Source organism: Coturnix japonica, chromosome 4 (genome assembly GCF_001577835.2).
Source record: "Coturnix japonica isolate 7356 chromosome 4, Coturnix japonica 2.1, whole genome shotgun sequence".
NCBI classification, from domain to species: Eukaryota; Metazoa; Chordata; class Aves; order Galliformes; family Phasianidae; genus Coturnix; species Coturnix japonica.
Genome location: NC_029519.1, coordinates 32,013,795 through 32,031,477, shown reverse-complemented (window position 1 = coordinate 32,031,477; position 17,683 = coordinate 32,013,795). Strand labels below are relative to the sequence as shown.

At 34.1% G+C, this 17,683-nt stretch overlaps 1 long non-coding RNA gene across 1 annotated transcript; it reads right to left on the bottom strand.

The window, feature by feature from the left end:
• Positions 1-12,741: 12,741 nt before the first annotated feature.
• Positions 12,742-16,857, bottom strand: LOC107313249. Its single transcript, XR_001554880.2, has 3 exons — positions 16,727-16,857; positions 14,631-14,727; positions 12,742-13,075 (listed from the first exon to the last, which is right to left on the bottom strand). It is a non-coding gene; the product is annotated as an uncharacterized LOC107313249 (long non-coding RNA).
• Positions 16,858-17,683: the final 826 nt, after the last annotated feature.

Here is a 17,683-nt window from a genome sequence, read left to right as displayed (position 1 = left end):
GCAGCAAAGGATGCATGCGCTCATATGAAAGCGTTACCTACTAAGGCATTAATCATGAATAGCCTAACTGGAAAGGGAGACGTAAAAGTACAGACATAATTATATTAAATAACTACAAACATGAGCAGTATTTCAGTCCTGGTGTAGGCCAAATATCTCAGCAAATCAAGTGGAAAGAAATGAGGGAAAATGTAGTGAAGGAGTTGCTTAATGCATTCTGCCATGAGGAACCAGAACCACTCTTATCAACATCTTGTTTTGTGGAGTCTTTTAAAAATTATTTGTTATTTTGATTTTCCAGGTAAGGAAACATTACAGTTTTCCCACAAAATAATAAGAAAACAAAGAAAATACTGTATTTATTTTCTCTTTTAAGCCAAGTTTTGGGGCCTTGCCCTCCTTTAATCCAAAAGGCATATGCCTTTTTTAAAGCAGTGAGCCTGGAACTCTTATATAATTTTTACTGATTAGAAGCCATCTCACTATAAAACTACATAAATAACACTTTTAGCAGAATTAAAACCACCTCCTATACCTTCTCTGCCCAAGGCTTACAGCAGAGCCTGTGAGGTGTTGCAGATGCACACAGAAGCCTCATAATTATGCCTCCATTAAATTCTAAAGAGGGTTCATCAGGGATGTTTAGAAATTAACTAATCCATGTGATAGGCTTGTGAATATGTTTACCATTCAAACATTAATAAAAACATCAAACAGATGATGGTAAATTTCAGTAACTGTTAAATACTATTGTAAACAGAGAACTGAACAAGCAATGGAAAGAGAACTCCACATTTATGGTGTGAAGACAATCTTGTTCTCATATACTTTCAGTTGAAAAGTAGGGTTTAAAAAATACTGAACTAGAATTTATTTTGCTTCTCTCAGCTCTCCAATGTGAGACTGGAAAAGTAGCCAAAAAAGTATTTTTCAGCAGTTCAGTATTTACACAATATAGCCATTTTAATATTCTCCTCAGTAGCTAAGAAGCTCCTGATTCTAAATAAAGAAGCACAGACTCAGGAAACATCTGCTATTACTTTCTGAGTTTTGCAAGACTTATCTTTTATTATTAATCCTCCTTTTTGCACTGGTTTAACACTTTTTAGCATGGAGGTGCTAATATTTGAATATATTTTATAGTGCTCTGTTCTTGGGACAATGAAAATTGCAACCGCCTGAGCATTAATATTACTATTGCCCTCAAGTAGGCTCCTCCCAAACATAAATATTTGAATATTATCATGGTTCTATGTGGTAATATGAATTAGGAATGCACATAATTCTATGGGCACCTTGAGGCTCTTTCCCCAGGATGCTTCCATTATACCATCTAAAAAACAAAACAAAACAAAAAAAAAGCAAAACCAAACCAGTATATACAAAATTTTTTGGTATGGTAAAGACATATAAGAAACAAGGAAACATAAATACCACAGATTACACCTATTTCCAAATTTATACACATTTAAACTTCACAAGCTAGAAATGTGTATCTCAACCAAATGGCCTCTACTTAGATCTTCCTGAATTATTTCCTTTTAAAGTACTGCTGCTCTCTTATGGTTTCTGTGTCATACATGTCACATTAACAAACCAACAAACACAATAAAACACTAATAATAAAAGCTAGTTACCTCTTATCACAAACTGCAGCTATATTGTTGATCCTTTGCAGCCCCAGCTGAGATGTTTGGGATTCTTATTTATCACAGAAAACATCACTTTCTTTGTGGAAATGTTGTTTTTTTTGTTAACATAGAAGAAAAAAAACGACTTTCACTTAAAAACTGAGAGAGAGATCAAGTATTTTGTAAAGCAGTGCCCAAAGAAGCAATTCTGATAATTCGGGGTGCTGGTGGCAATATTTGATGCACAGCTGAGACCAATCAACCACTTGGCCTCAGCTGCCTTTGCTCTAAGTCTCAGGGCATTGCATTGCCTCTTGGGCTATGCTGTTGATACTGAATCATCTAGGGCTTCTTCTGGAGAAAAACAGAGACTGCAAAAGGCACCAGAACATCCACCAAAATCCAGTCCAAAGAAACTCTCAGAACACTGCTCTGTTGAGAAGTCATTTGGTGCATGCGAAAAGATGAAAGAATTGCCCTTTGCTTGAATATGTGAACACCAGCAGTGTGGGCAACATGGATAAAGAGGAAGAAAATAGACCTGAGGTCTCAGAGGAATTCTTCCTGAGATTTGTAGACTTTTTCAGCACAAGAAAAATGGATTTTTTCTCAAGAACTACTCATTAATTTCAAGCTGCTCTGAAGGATGTAAGTCTAAAATTTGCAGAAACACTGATAGCTGCATCAAAAGAAAGTCCATAAGTCATAAGTATAAACCATAGCAAGACCGTATATTTTGTAGTGGGGTTAAAGATCCATTAAAAAGTGTAGAGAAAGAGAAAAAGAGGGAAGGAGTGATGATAATGAATCTCTTAACTTGTCTGTGCGAAACAAGCACACATAAACTGTTTTGTGATTTCTTGCTAGAGGAAAATAGAGAAAAGAGCTCAAATATGTCTGTGAGGAGAGTTGTGTGCTAAATTACTTTTCTAAAGTAAAATTTATGGGTAAGCCTTGGAGTAGGAAATGGAAGATAGGATTCTCCTGCCCAGTTTTGTATGACTGAGATATCATAATCCCCCTTTTTTCTTTTCATAGTTTTCCTCTTTCACTCAATATTAAAGGAATGGTGGGCATAATCTTACATGGAAAATGCTACAATCCATCCAACAGGAAGATGAGAATAGCCCCAGGTAGAGAATGAAGCTGAACCATGTCTCTTACAATCATGGACAAAAATATTAAGCATGGCTATTGTACAAGCAGAGAAAGTACTGAGAGAAATTCTGTCTCTCTTAAATGACCCGTATCCCCTAGTAATGACTACTGTGTTAAGATACATGAGGCAGAAAGCAGCAAGGGAAGAAAATAACTGGTTTCTGGATAGTGACTCTTTAAAATGTGAACTAGAATACTCAATCCTATCAGAACTGGGGCCTTTCAAGGCATGAACAGAAGCAGTCTTCTATGTGCTTGTGGAAAACTGAAATAAAAAAAGTGTGACAGCATTAAAGGGTGAGGCTGTAGCTATATGAAAATTTTTAGGGTTGCAATTTAGGATTTTTTTATTTAAAAAGAAAAAAAAGAAATCTCTGGCTTTAATGGTTTTGAAACACATGATGTGCTTTAAACATGCTGTTTCTGGCATTCAAGTCTTAGCTCAGAGGTCTTCCAAGCTTTTTGAGGTTAGTATTTGTATAAAAACTTAATCCTAAAGTTTGACACCTGGGCCCTAGATATTATTCTCCACTAGTTATCATGAAAGCAAGTACAAAATTACTAGTTCTGAAAAGTTTTTTGAGTTCTTCTACTGACAAATGGATACACAAGAATCCATGAGATGGACAGGAGAGTGAAAGGAAATGATGTTTTGCTAATACATCACTGCTTTCAGAGTAAGTCCTATACTACATCTGTGCTGTGCAAGGGACAGCTATTTGAACCTCTACCTTTCTACTAATTCAGATGGCATATCCAGATAATAATGCCTGGACAAAATATCCAGTTCTGACCTGAAATCCTTCCCCCTGCAACTATGCTGCGTTTCAGATCTAGAAGCAGCACAGATGGAGCTAGACTCAGGAATCTCCAATCAGAACAGACAAGTCTTTGATTTCATTTTCAAAAATGGATTAATAATTGATCATCTACATCCCTTGAAAAATAACAGATAAGCCAAAATTGTTTGATCAAGGAGTAGAAACACACATCACTCAAAATATGGAGAGAAAACAGGCACAACTGAGCGTAAACAAGGTAATTCTTCCTTAATACATAGCAATACTAAAAGGGTAAATCCCCTGAGTACTCTGAGGATTTTTATTTAATATTTAATATATAGTATTGTACTACATGTTGATTCCTCTAATCTTTTAGATTTATTTTGTATGTTTTTCTAAAGAGTTGTTTTAATGAACAAAGTTTGGAAAGAAAACAGCTGTCAGTTGCATTTTAGAACGTGATTTTGGCAAAATTTATTTTCTCAGCACTGTAGTCAAATCTGTCTAAGAACTGATAGACCAAGGTCAAAATACAGTAATCTTTGCAGAGTAAATAACGAGTATTTTCAAGTATTTTGACAATAAAACAACTCTTCCAGCTGAAATGTAATGTGTAAAGATACAATACATAACATATATATACATATGCATTAAGAGCTGGAAAAAAATTGTAGTTTTTACCTGTAATGTCATAGCACGTGGTACTTGCTGAATTGTAGACTTTATATCATGTTTTCCTTTCTGAAGGAAGTAGGAAAAATGTGTTTAGAGTGCAGCTTTCAGGAAATAACTTATTTTTCAGTCTTTAAAGAACAGAGTATCTTCTGCTACAGAGGAGAACGATAGAAATAGAGAGGTAAGTAGATCTGAAAGATTCAGAGCTTACACCATTATAGGAAATTATTTATGTATTGAAAGGATTGAGGGTTGAGTGCAGAAAGTAATGAAATCTTCACAACATACAGATAATAAGTAGCTGCACTTTAGGTAAACATGAGGCCTAACAACAAATCAATCAGTGGGCAGTTCTATCTTCCTCTGTCCATGATTCTATGGGGAATTATATTATAACTGATAGTTCTCTTGTCCTCCTAGAAGAATCACAGCAGATAATGCTGCTTACTAATGAGACCTGCAAAAAGAAATGTATTTGAGATGAGTTTCTATCCATTCACTCCTGCCTGGGGCTACTCTTCCACGCAATCTATTAGTCTTGCAAACTGTCACATTGGATTGCCAGAGAAGAAAGTTATCATGATGAATATTATCCAAAACTGATGTTGCAAGATGTATGTTTAAATTTAATTTCCTCTTACTCTCAAACAACAACAACAACAAAACAATTTTGTCCCAAAACAATTTGTTTAATGTAAATAACCAGATGGATACTTAATGTTTTCTACAATAACCAATACTAAACAGATAGCAGATGAAGAAAAGGAGAAAAACAACAAAATAATACCCTGGCTGTTCTTCAGATCTAGAAAATGAAAGACTAACATTGATAGATGAATGTCTAGCCAGCTTTAGTAGAGAGATAACTATTCTCAAGGTACGAGAAAATTTTTTATTACAAGAGGTATGCATTTACAAGGATTAAATGGAAACTAATATAGAATCATAGAATCAATCACCAAGGTTGGAAAAGCCCTAAAAGATCATCCAGTCCAACTGTTCACCTGTTACCAATAGATCCTACTAAACCATGTCCCTTCCTAGGTGGTGGAGATGCCTTCACTTCAGAATAGGACAGATTGTAACATTTTTATCACATCTATAAATAATATATATATTAAACAAGATTCTTCTTTAAAATTTGATTCTGAGAACTCACAAGAAATACTCATCATGCAATTCTTAATACATGTTTAAAGAAATAGAAACAAATATGCATATGAATATTGAAACCAGAGATGTGGCTTTGTATTCAGATATTGGAGATACTTTAAAACTTTGGATGTCAAAATTTTGTTAAGTATTTCATGTAACATTGATGCCTAAAGATCTTAAGGCACAAAAAGTTATTAGACACACAGCCAAGGATTACAGTCATATCACAGCTCTACATTTGTCCTTTTATTTTCTTATTTTTCTCAAGCTAGACAACGATAAGAAAAATGATCTTAAAAACACCTCATATCTCTTGCATGTGGCTCTACAGTATTATTATTTTTTTAAAACATTCCTCCTGTCATTGGCAATGTTTCTGCTTTCAAAAAGGTAGATTAAAGATAATAGCCATATATACATATTTATATTTAAATTTATCTCAGAGAGTTACAAAGTCTATCTTTGCATGAAAAGATGAGTAATGGGTTGGGTGGTGGTGAAATGCAGTTCTCTAAAAATAATTTGCAGATCTAACTGGAAGCATTTAAGAGCCATATAAACCAAAAGGCAAAATGACACCATTGCTTGCCAATAACATTGCTATGTTTGTACATACTGAAATTAATTTACATGTAAAATGCAGTTATTTATCTTGAACTGCAAGTTTACGTTTTTCTTTAATTTACAAAATAGATCTGATGAACAAAGTGCAGGTATGCAGAGAAGAAATATAAAAAATGTTTTAAGATCCAACTGTGAATATGCCTTTACAAAAAGATAAGAATTAGATGCAACTTCAGAAAATAAAAAAAACAACAAAAAACAAAAAAACAAACAAACAAACAACAACAACAAAAAAAACAGATAGTAAAAGAAGGAACATAATCCTTGCAAAAAACCATGTAGTTCATAATGCTTTTGCATACTGAAAAATAATATTTGAGTGTATTTGCATTTATAAGATCAGAAGAAAATGATCATATACATTACAAAATAGGCCAGATCTTTTCTTCTAAAATAAGGAAATACAGCACCTTCATATTTAGTTGTTGAAAAGGTACTACATTTGTGCTCAACAGAGGGAAACAACAGGGTAAATTAATAATAAAAAAATAGTAAATATTTCTTTAGTTCTCCCTGTAATGGAAGCACTCAATCATATAAACATTTATGATTTTTTATGAACTGCGTAGAAAGCTTTATTTGTGATTTTCTGAGTGAAATGACACAAGGTAACCTGCAAGATGGAAGAACTGTAAAAGGCATTGTCTTCAGTTTTTCCACTTTCTCCCCTGCTGGTAGTTTCTGAAAATGTACCTCACAAAGGCCCATGACCTTTTCTGCTCAAACCATTGAGAATAAGCATCTACTACATTTCTAATGTTAAAGCTACCCTAATAATTCCAGTCACCATAGTTTATTTCTGTAACGCTCTCAATTTGCATATAAGTACCAAAGCTACCTCTGGATACCACATGGCAAATGACTGCTGCTAATCTATATCAAAGTAAATTACTGGAATAAGCATTTCAACCATAGAAGTAAAACTGTTATTCTACTTAGAAGTCTTGTTTCATTCATCCTAGTAGGAGTATATCTGCATGTAAATTCCCAGGTGCCCATTTATCTAGCTGTTGGTTGGTGTCTTTTTTTCTTTTTCCCCCATTTCTAACTTGGGCCACACTTTTTCCATTGCTATTAGGAAGCAAATGGAAGAAAGGGCTATATGTGGTACTTAGATTACAAACTGCAGAAAGATACATAGGTTTTGTTCTTTTGTTTCCGCTCTTTTTTTCTTTTCCTTGTCTTCACTAAGGCTCAAACCAATACATTTAATTAAATGTGAGTCTGGAAAAAAAAAAAAAAAAAAAAAAAAAAAAGGGGGGGGGGGGAAGAAAAATATCATAAAATGTTTTATTTCTGTGAAAAGAAGAAAAAATATCAAGGTTTTAAGAAAAGCTAATGAAAAGAACAGGTCCAGTATAAGAAGGTTTTCTCAGATATTGCAGCTATTACAAGCAAGATGAAATGGGGTACTGCAAGTCAACAGCGCAAAATAAAAAACTTGATATGCAGCTACTTTGCAGATTTCTGTATATTAATTCTTCCAAAAGTTCTTTTTAGCAATATCAGAGCAAAAAAAAAAAAAACACCTAACTTTTGTCACTTAATTTTATCTAGTATGAGGGAGTAGTGTCAAGAGTTAAAATGCTGATTTAGGCACAAAGTACATTCAGGAATCTTACCTCAGTATGACCCCAACAGGCTGTTTAATATACCCTGTAAATGGTATTTTTCTGTTTTCACTGACACTGAGCAGTGAACAACCTTGCAGGGATTTTTTCCCCTCCCCCTCCCAACCCCCCCAGCTTCTTTCTGCTTTATGTATTTCCCAGATAAACAACAGGCAAATCATACACAATGCATTTACAGATAGCAATAAAAATTACTTGTTTTAATTAAAATAGACTGAGAAAAAGGGCAGACTTTGTACAGTTTTCTAGAAGGGGCAAAAAAAAAAAAAAAAAAAAAAAATCTCAGTAGAAATCACACGTCTTAACTTTTCCCAGCCAGGTATGAGTAAGAATAGCTCCTTTAAAAAACAAGAGCTTGATGTTAGCTCATAAATGAAATCCTTACTGCAGGCATTATCACCACTTTGTGCCTTGCTTTTACTTTTTAGGTGAATATAGAAGTGTCAGGGTTAAATCAATTTTTGTCATATCAGTCAGTGAAGCTTTCCAATTTTATATCTGTCTTATTCATATTCTTATAGCAAGTGAAGTCTTATTTCACTTGGATACATTGCAAATGATGCCAAATTCACTTATGATCGTTTCAGCTGTTGTAGCTACATGATACACTGTCAGATGCCTTCCAGATTTTCAGTATACACTACCTACCATGCCAACTGTCAGGTCTGTAATACTTCAAAAGATTTCTCACAAACATTTCAGCCTCTAGCTTTGGCAATCAAATCTTAACATACAAGTTTGGAATACCTAGGTATTTTTTTCATTATTATTATTATTTATTTTTTAATTTCCTGTTTATAAGGAAAACCCTGGTCTTTTTAATGCAGACTGGAAATAATTCGGATTTCTAAAAAATTTCCTTTTTTGCATGCCAGAGTCTCATCATGTAATTGAATGTGACTGATCTTCTGCCAAGGCCTGAAGACACATTTCACAGTTTCAGTTGGTAAAGCACTTCATTCAGAACTGTTTCTTTTGTGTATGTGTTAAAACTTCTTTCTCAAGTTGTGAAAAAATAAATAAAGAGATACAGATATAAATTACAAAACAATTTATCAAGGCAGCAGTTCAGATCTGTCATCTACCTCATTAGAATCTCGAATTTTCCACAAAGTTAACTATAATTTACTCAGGTATTTTCTTATTTTGTTTTCTTGCCAGTAAAGTCGCAGGTACCAATCTGCCTTCAAGAGGAGAAGAATCCGTCTTCTGAATGTGTAGTTTTTTGCTGTATAGTGCAAGACTATACAGACTCTCACAGTGGATTTTTAAAGTTTCAATTTACTTCTAATTTTTGCACAATAACATCATTATTTCCCTACTCTCAACCATGTTGTTACCACAAGCATCTTGTATTCAGAGCATACAGACTTTTGTATTTAGTGGACATATATCTCTCGCTCATGCTATCTTGTCCTGGAAATTTTAACCAAGACTTTTATATTCCAGGAAAATTTTATTACATTGCCAAATTGTAACCCTTCCTTATTTCCTGTTATCAGTAAATTGCTGTTGACTCTTGAACATTTCTAGCTAGTTTTGTTTTGTAAGGCTCAGCTCCAGAATTATCAGTAGTTGTCTATACTCAGATTTATCTGGAATCCCAAATAACTTTGTTTTCTTTGCTCTTAAAAAGAGACTAAGGAAACATTTCAGCATGCTGAAAATGGGTGAATTATTTCTTGTGAATGGAAAGCAAGTAAAACTGTCTTCTGTGTCGCTACTAAGATAGGCTTCTAAAACAAAAACTAGTAAGGAGATATCATAAATTTACTGTAATTATACAATACTTATAAATGTCTCCGTTGTTATGTAAGAAAAAATGTAAAGGAAACGTTGCAATAAACCTGAAAATGGAATTCTTTCCAGTACAGTCCACTGGCTGCAAATTAAACTTGTAACATAAAATTAAAAGATGGTATTTTTTTTTGTTACTCCTACTAGGAAGTACTATATGAAAGTCTTCTAAACTCTGATTGACATATCAGTACTGGTACTCCAAGGAAGACATGCATGTACACCTAAATTGAATGAATTCACACTACTTCAGATGGGCAAAGATATTCTTACTGGAAACCCTTTTCTTATGATATAGAAAACAAGTTCTGTTTGGAAAATGAAGACAATAATTTAAAAGGCCTATACAGCATGATTTCTGATCCTAGGGGAATGAGAAAAATAGAGTTACAGCTCTTAGACTTTACAAATGGTAAATGGCATCAGCTTGTCTAAAAAATACAAACAAAAGTGATTAATTTCAGAAAGATAAATTTCTGTGCCTGTCTTAATAAAAGCTTATTATAAATGTTAAATTAAGCCTTCAAGTGTTTTAGCTTATTAATTCCAAGGTGAGCTGAAATACATATATTATAGTGTACTATATTTATTAATATAAATTTCTAGGTGGCTTTTAAATATCTCATGTAATGCAGCACTTAAATAGCCTGTTAATGCTAGTATTGGATTTTGGCTAGAACAGAAAAGGTTTTAGGAAGGAAAACATTGTTTTGTACGCTTCTACAGATTGCTACTGTGGTACTACGGTACTACCTGGGATGAAAAGAAAAAGATTATGTTTTTTGCACATATGGGTATAATCAATCTTTCTTCCCTTAGATAAACCATTTAATGAAAGAGAGCTTTCAAATGCACAAATGCCAGCCAGCGGATTGATTCACCGAGAATCACAAGGAGAAAATTCTCCATTTTACATTGCACTTCCTGAAAAGTCCTGCCTTGGGCACTAAAAAGTATGATTCCAAACAAGAATAAGGCACATAACTGGTCATTGTAGGATCCAACATGGCAGACCACCAGCATCAGTAAAAAATATAAGGAGATGTGGATGGGATTTTTTTTTTTTTCCCAACCTCAAAAAAGATGAAACAGAAAATATATAGAAAAAGCACTAACAAGTTATGGTAACTTTACCTTGAAAAGAAGAAATTTGTCTTCTTTCTCTTGAGGTTACATTATAAAATGAAGTTTGAGAGGATACATGACCTGGGAGCTCGAGGTATCACAAGAAGTTCCATGAGCAAAGCGTGATATGTGAGCAAAACAGTTATGCATAGAAAATAAATCTGGTTGTATATTACAGATGTGAACAATTCCTCCCAGTTCTCACTTCTGACAATTGACCATGGCTATCCAGCCAATAGTTTATCCAGCTGCATTCTTTTCTGTTTTGTTAGATGATATTGTTGCACATGCTCTTTGCCTGTATGAAGACAGGAAAAAGGGAATATCATTGCCCTACCTGCTCAAAATCTGTCTCAAATTGTTAGGTCTTTGTTCAAGTGGACCTCTAAGCAGTAGATGGCAAATAGTTTCTATTTCAGCTTTTCAGTTCAGCATGTATGGCTGCACTAAGCAACACAAACAGAGAATTTTTATTTATTTACTTACTTTTATAACAGAATTACTGTATAGACACAGGTTGAATAAGAGAGCTGAGCTATACTGTTTGACTTTTTCCAGACACACTGCAAGGATACTCACGCTGCAAAGATTCTCTCTGTCTTAAAGGCATAATTGAAACAATGAACAGAAATCCTGAAGTTGAGAGAGAAGAAAGATAAAGTTTTCCATTACACATGTCAGTACTGAATACATATAATACTGAACACATTTAAAAATGTTTTATTTTATATACCTCATTAAATTCAATTTTGTGCATCTTCTCCACTACACCAGTTGCCCCTTTCCCCTCTTCTTAAGAACCCAGGCAAACTATATCATGATTTTTAATGTTTTTCTGCAAGGTTGCATTACAAAACAAACAAGGTGTTCCTAATGGTCTCACAAAGTATACTATACAGAAGATTAATGATGAATCTCACAACAGCTAGCTGCATAATTTTTCCACAAACAACAAAGCCTCAGATTTTGTAGTTACTGTTACATTGTTTTTTGTTTTTAGTTAGTTAGTTAGTTAGTTTGTTTACTGCTGGTACCACTTATATAGACGAATCATAATACTACTCCTGGACACATCCTCATAAACTTGCCATTTCCTTCAGTATAGCTGGAAAAACAGAAAACATAAGCTTACGTATGTTGCTCAAAGCACATTTTTACAATTATAATTGGGGGCTGGACTTTGGTAGTTTCCGCAGGTCCCTTCCAACCCCTACAATTCTGTGATTCTGTAATATCTTATACTTGAGAGCCTACACTTAATAGGAGATATTTGGATCACGGTATAATTTTATTCATTTGTTTAAAGCTTACATATCCCAATTTATATCCTAGAAATTACAGTGCATAAGATAATTTGCCTTAAGTAGAAGAAGTGGATGGAAGATAAAAACTTTCCCTCTTACCACAGTGCTCAATGTATGATATAGCTTACATGAAAACAGCATATCTAGCTGACATCTGATGCTACTTACCTCCGGCATGGACCACAACAGCCGCTATTTCTGTTTCAAGGACCTATCTTTGACTACTTTTGCTTTGCCTTACACTACGATCTACATTGCTTGCTGCAGCAGCCTTTATTTTTTTTCCTTTCTTCACATCAAATTACATTCAATGTCTTTTATCCACAAGCTTTAGAAAATTTGTCACAGAAATTTCCTTTGCTTGGGCAGTGCAGATAGCAACAAGTATAATATAGAAATGGATCCAAAGAAACTGGTGTTCCAGCTTCCTTACCAAAAAAATCTTGTGATTTTAACTCCAGACCACTCATTGTATATCTACCAAGAATTAACTAGGTAACTGCTTTTAAAGTTCTGGATGTTCTGGAAATTCCTTATATGCTCCATGCAGACATTTGCCAGCTTACATATTTCATAATACCTGTGCAACAATTCATTATGCTGTTAGACAGCCTTAAAGGAATAAACGATTATCAGATGAACTGCTGACTGAATATTGCTTTTATTGCCAGTTAATGAACTGAGCTCCTGCAGGAAAATCCTAGCAAGCATTCACTTCTTATTCACTTATTCAGTTAGTTGTTTTTTTCTTTGAAGCTGTAAAACTCCATAAAATATCATTTCAAAAAGTAGAATAAAGGAAATCATCACACACACATTTACAAGAGATTTTGCGTACCTTTACCATAGACTGCACGAGTTGAAAATGTTGTTTGTATAGGTAGTTGAATTTATTTAGATATCAATTGGATGAAAAAGGAAAATAGGAAAGAGGGTAGTTAGAAGAAAAGCAATATTACAGTTTCAGCCTGAAGTAGGGAAAACTAGAGTAGTAAATGGAAGATGAAAGCACCTAAAAACCTCAGTTATTCTTTTTTTAATTACTTATTGTAGAAGCTCAGAAGCCTACTGAGCTTCAAGGAAGTTTATTTATCATTGTTATTGCATCATCACAGCTTGTTTCAACTGGCAGATGTCTCCTAGTCTTCAAAGTCATGCTAGCTTGTGGGCAAGTTCCGTGGCAGAGAAAGATGCTACAGGAGATAAGAGAGGATATGATCTTGATGAGTTACAACAGATCTTTTGCCTCAGTTTTAGAAATCACTCCAAAATAAAAAAATAAAAAAAAGAAAAAGAAAAAAGAGAGAGAGAGAACACAGTCTAGAGGGTTGTGGAAAATCAGTAGTTTTCAGCATCAAGACATTTCCCTAATCTCTTTGCTAAGCTAATTTCTATTCTTCCTATGACATCTTAATTTGATTGTTCATTATTTAGTTCTATTACTTCACTTATATTCAGCATTTCAAAAAAAAATTAAGTGATAGTGAATACAGACAGGAGGATTTTTTTCCTCCTAATTGTATGCATACATTGTGTGTTTGGATTGTCTACCTCATTCACAGGTGTATTCACAACATTATTTCAAGTAGTTTTCTCTCAATGTTGTCTTCAAAGGCATGGTAGGAAAGAGGCATAAAACACTAGAAGGAAATCTAAGGTGAGAGGAAAGTCCTAAACTGCTAAAAGTATTCAGTGGTACTGAATACTTTCTTGACCAAAAGATTTCTCAAGACAGGTATACAAAAACAAGTACAAGTCTTACAAGTGCTGCTTTTCAGTAGAAATATGACTTAGAGATAATCCAATTTGGAATATGTTTCACTTGTTCCTGTTATCAGGTGTATCCTGACATCCATGTCGGAAGTCAAACTCCACTCACAGTTTAACACACATAGATACAATTAGTCTTTCCAGAAAGTTGTATCAATCTGGGAAGGTTTGATAAACAGATCACAGCTAGGCCAGTTCCCAAGCCCATATATGAATGGTTCTAAGATCCATATTCTACAGAGGCATTTTCTCAAATATTTTGCCCCTACTTCTATTGTGTCGTTCTTGATTACTCATATTGATTGATTTGAGCTGTATCAAGAAATAGATTAGAAATTGATTTCTGCTTTGAATCATTAATGCTGTTACTTTAATTGTTCTATCAAGATTTTCCAATATATATCTAAGGAATTATTATAATTTATTTCCTATTGGATGGATACCATGACATTTTATTTATTTTTTAATTATTATTATTTCATTCTTTAATTAATTAATTTGCTGTTAATGTGAGATGTTTGAAAACTAATCAGTTTTGCTGTGGACAGAAATGCATTTTATTTTGTGAAGTTATCTGCTAGCCAGTGTTGACATTGAATTTCTGACCATGAAATGTGTGTGTTTCAATCATCTGAAGGTACAACTTTAAATAACTTAGTTTGTAATTTTCCTTTGAGTATACTTCCATGTCACTAGTTGTGTTTCAATTTAAAATCATTCAGAAAAGAATGGTCTTGACCATTCAATTCTAACACTTTTCAATATTTGTAATGGAGTTTTTTTCCCCACCTTTTCAATATCTCATGGTTCATGGCCAGTGCACATTAACTTTCAAATCAGTACTGAAACCAGAACACAGTTTACATTTTATGGAATGTATATGCAGGGACTGGAGCTGGTATCACACATGTTAGCAAGGGTTTCTCAGCTAATTTTCCTGATCAAAAGGGCAAATTATGCTAGAGCTGCTATCCTCACCTCCAGTCATTCCATCCTAGATTCGTTTGCCCTTGGCGTAGTCCAAACATTTCTGCAACGTAAACCATACCAGGCCATGATGTAGATTAAAACCAATCTGGAAAAAGAACAGAAATATTAAAAAACAAAAATGGAAACTGTAACATAAAACCAGTTCAAAATACAACTGTAATAACTGCAAATACTTCAAAATAACTGTGAGGTGCTACTGGCCCAGGTTCAAAGAATTGTACGGTTTTCCCTAAAGTTTAAGTCTTGTTTCTGATAAAGTATCTAGACACTCTGATCCCGTCTGAAGTTTATATTAAGTACCTAATTAACTGCTTACCGAATATAGAAAAGGACCTAATACTAAAACGGAGAGGGATTTATAGTTCCTTTTATTTACAGTTCTCATGTTACATGACAATTTTGCATTGATTTTGCATAGTATCTGAACACCAAAGTGATAAGGACATAATAATGCAATGTCAGTTACACAGAAACATTGCTTAATAATATTGTCATTTCTAAAGAAGAAACATTTTTTTATTAGTTAGGTACCAGTCTGGCTGTGTTGCTAGATGAGAGATGTTTTTTCTACAGAAACAGAACAGAGCAACAAAGCACAAATTTCACTCCTCAGTTTCAAGAATGGATGCCTATATGCACAAATACCTGTAGTGTTTATACAGGAGTGATGAAGTTTGAATTATGTAGCCCTGTCTGAAAAATATTTCAAAGCTAATAAAAACAAAAGGATTAGGGATAACATTCAATGCTTTCCAGAATAACTTAAGAGTTGTGATAAGAAAGTAATAAAAGGAGAAAGAAAAACAAGATAAATGTTGCATTAAGAATAATCATAATCCAGAAGTAATATTGAAGAATCAGCAGTGGCAGTGATATCGAAATTTACATACAATAATTGTTACAGACAACCAGGACTAGAAAAAAGAATGAAACAAAGAAAGAAAAAAAAAAAATCTTTTATATCAACATTGTATATAAGAAAGCAAATGACCCATTATTTATGCCAAATGTAGCAGCAGTCAGATCAGATGTTATTCTGTGTTTGGTCCTCCTACTGGTCAGTGAGTTTTACAAGTTTCCCTTGTAAGCAAAGATCCTGCACTGCACTGAGAGCAACAAATCAAAGAGAAACTATCTTCTATTAATTTTCTTTCACATACTTTTAACCTGAATTCAACAGAGGTAACCCAGACATCATTGACAGGGGGAACAGAAAGTGATTTTTCTTTTTTTTAATATGTTAACAGCAAATGGAGGACCAAATGTAACACTGATCTGTTACTTGATGAGAATGATCACTTCACAAGGAGAGATGTTTCAGACAGGTAAGAAAGACAACCCCGGTAATTACAGGCCTGTCAGTTTCACTTTAGTACCTGTACAAATCACAAAGGCTATTCTGGGAGTTGCTGGAAAACACTTGAAAGACAATACAGTCAATCATCCTATATAGACAACACAAGTTTGTAAGGTTAATTATTTTAATTTCCTTTAATTATGAGGTTACTCATCTTAGTTGACAAAAGGAAACCAGCTGATGTTTTGGATTTCAGCAACGTTTTCAGTGCTGTTTTCCACAGTATCCTTCTGTACAAAATGTCCAGCGCACAGCCATAAAAGTACATAACAAAATGGGTGAACAATTGGCTGACTGGAAATTCTCACAGAAAATCGGATTACATCAGACTGGCAGCCAGTCAACAGTGGGGATCTGCAGGGCTCCATTTTAGCGCCAGTTCTCTTCAGTAAAATATCAGGAAGTAGTACTTGAATAGATACTAACTGTAGGCCTCATAAGGACCTACAGATCCTCCTGAGGATGTAGAGGGGGGGGGCAGTGATTAACAATGCTGCCTGGTGACAGCAAAAGGAGTAAAGGGGAACAGCATGGAGCTACATCAGGGGACGGTGAGGTGGGTGGTAGCAAAAGGCTTCACCAGAGGGCAGTGGGCATGGAAAAGGCTGCCCATGGCAGTGGTAACAGCACCAGGCTGACAGAGTTTAAGGAGCATTTGTGCAACACTGTCAAACACAGAGTTTGAAGTTTCAGTAGCACTGGGTAGAGCCAAGAGTTAGACACTCACTTGGAAATAGTTGAGCGGAAAAGCAGAGTGAAATCCCTTGCTTCAACTGGGAAAAACAATTCCACCCAGAAAAGGGGGAAAAAATGGATAGGTGATCATTTCTGCACATAAGTGGTTCTCTGCCACACAGCACCAGCTAAAAGTAGAAAAGTAAAAGAAAAAAAGTGGTGAAGTCGATGTTTACCTGTTTGGAAATTTGATTTCTTTAGTATGCTACATTATACCAGAAAGCATGGTTTTATTTTCTTAGTGCATTGTTTTTCCTCAAATTTCTACATTTAACTAGAATTCAAAATTAATACAAACTAATAGATCTTCTATTGAATTCCTCATGACTATTACATGCTAATCTAAGCAGAAAAGTAACAAGTTGATCACTCTTTAGCATTTGGGTTGACTGACAAATACTACATATTTATAAAGATGCATTCAGAAAAATGTAAGAAATAACATGTTTAATTTTAACTAAAATTAGAGCACATCTGAGAATTCCATCACTCTGCACATTTTGAGTATTAAAAGCTTTTATGAGAATGACTGATTAAGGAGACAGTAACTTAGTATAAATTTAACTTTATACTAATCCTCTAAAATTATTCTGTAGTGAAATATTCAACCGAATATAACATAGCCAATTAATGTAATCATATTCGGATTAGGAAGACAGGCTTTGAAAATATCAAGTTCTAGTTGAAGTCTCATATACCTAGTGATTCTCTGCAATGAAATATTTATTTCAATACATTCAATACTTTATTGAGCTTAAAATATTTTCTTAGTGAACATGCTGTGCTAATACATTTGAAATACTTCAAGTCATGTATTTCTACCCAGAATTACAAGCTCTTATTTTAAAAATTCTAAATGCTTATATTCTAACACATTTGCTGAGGTGAAAGTTTGGGCAGGGGGCTTTTAGGAGTATCTCACTGAGTTTTTACATTTAGTTTTTAACCT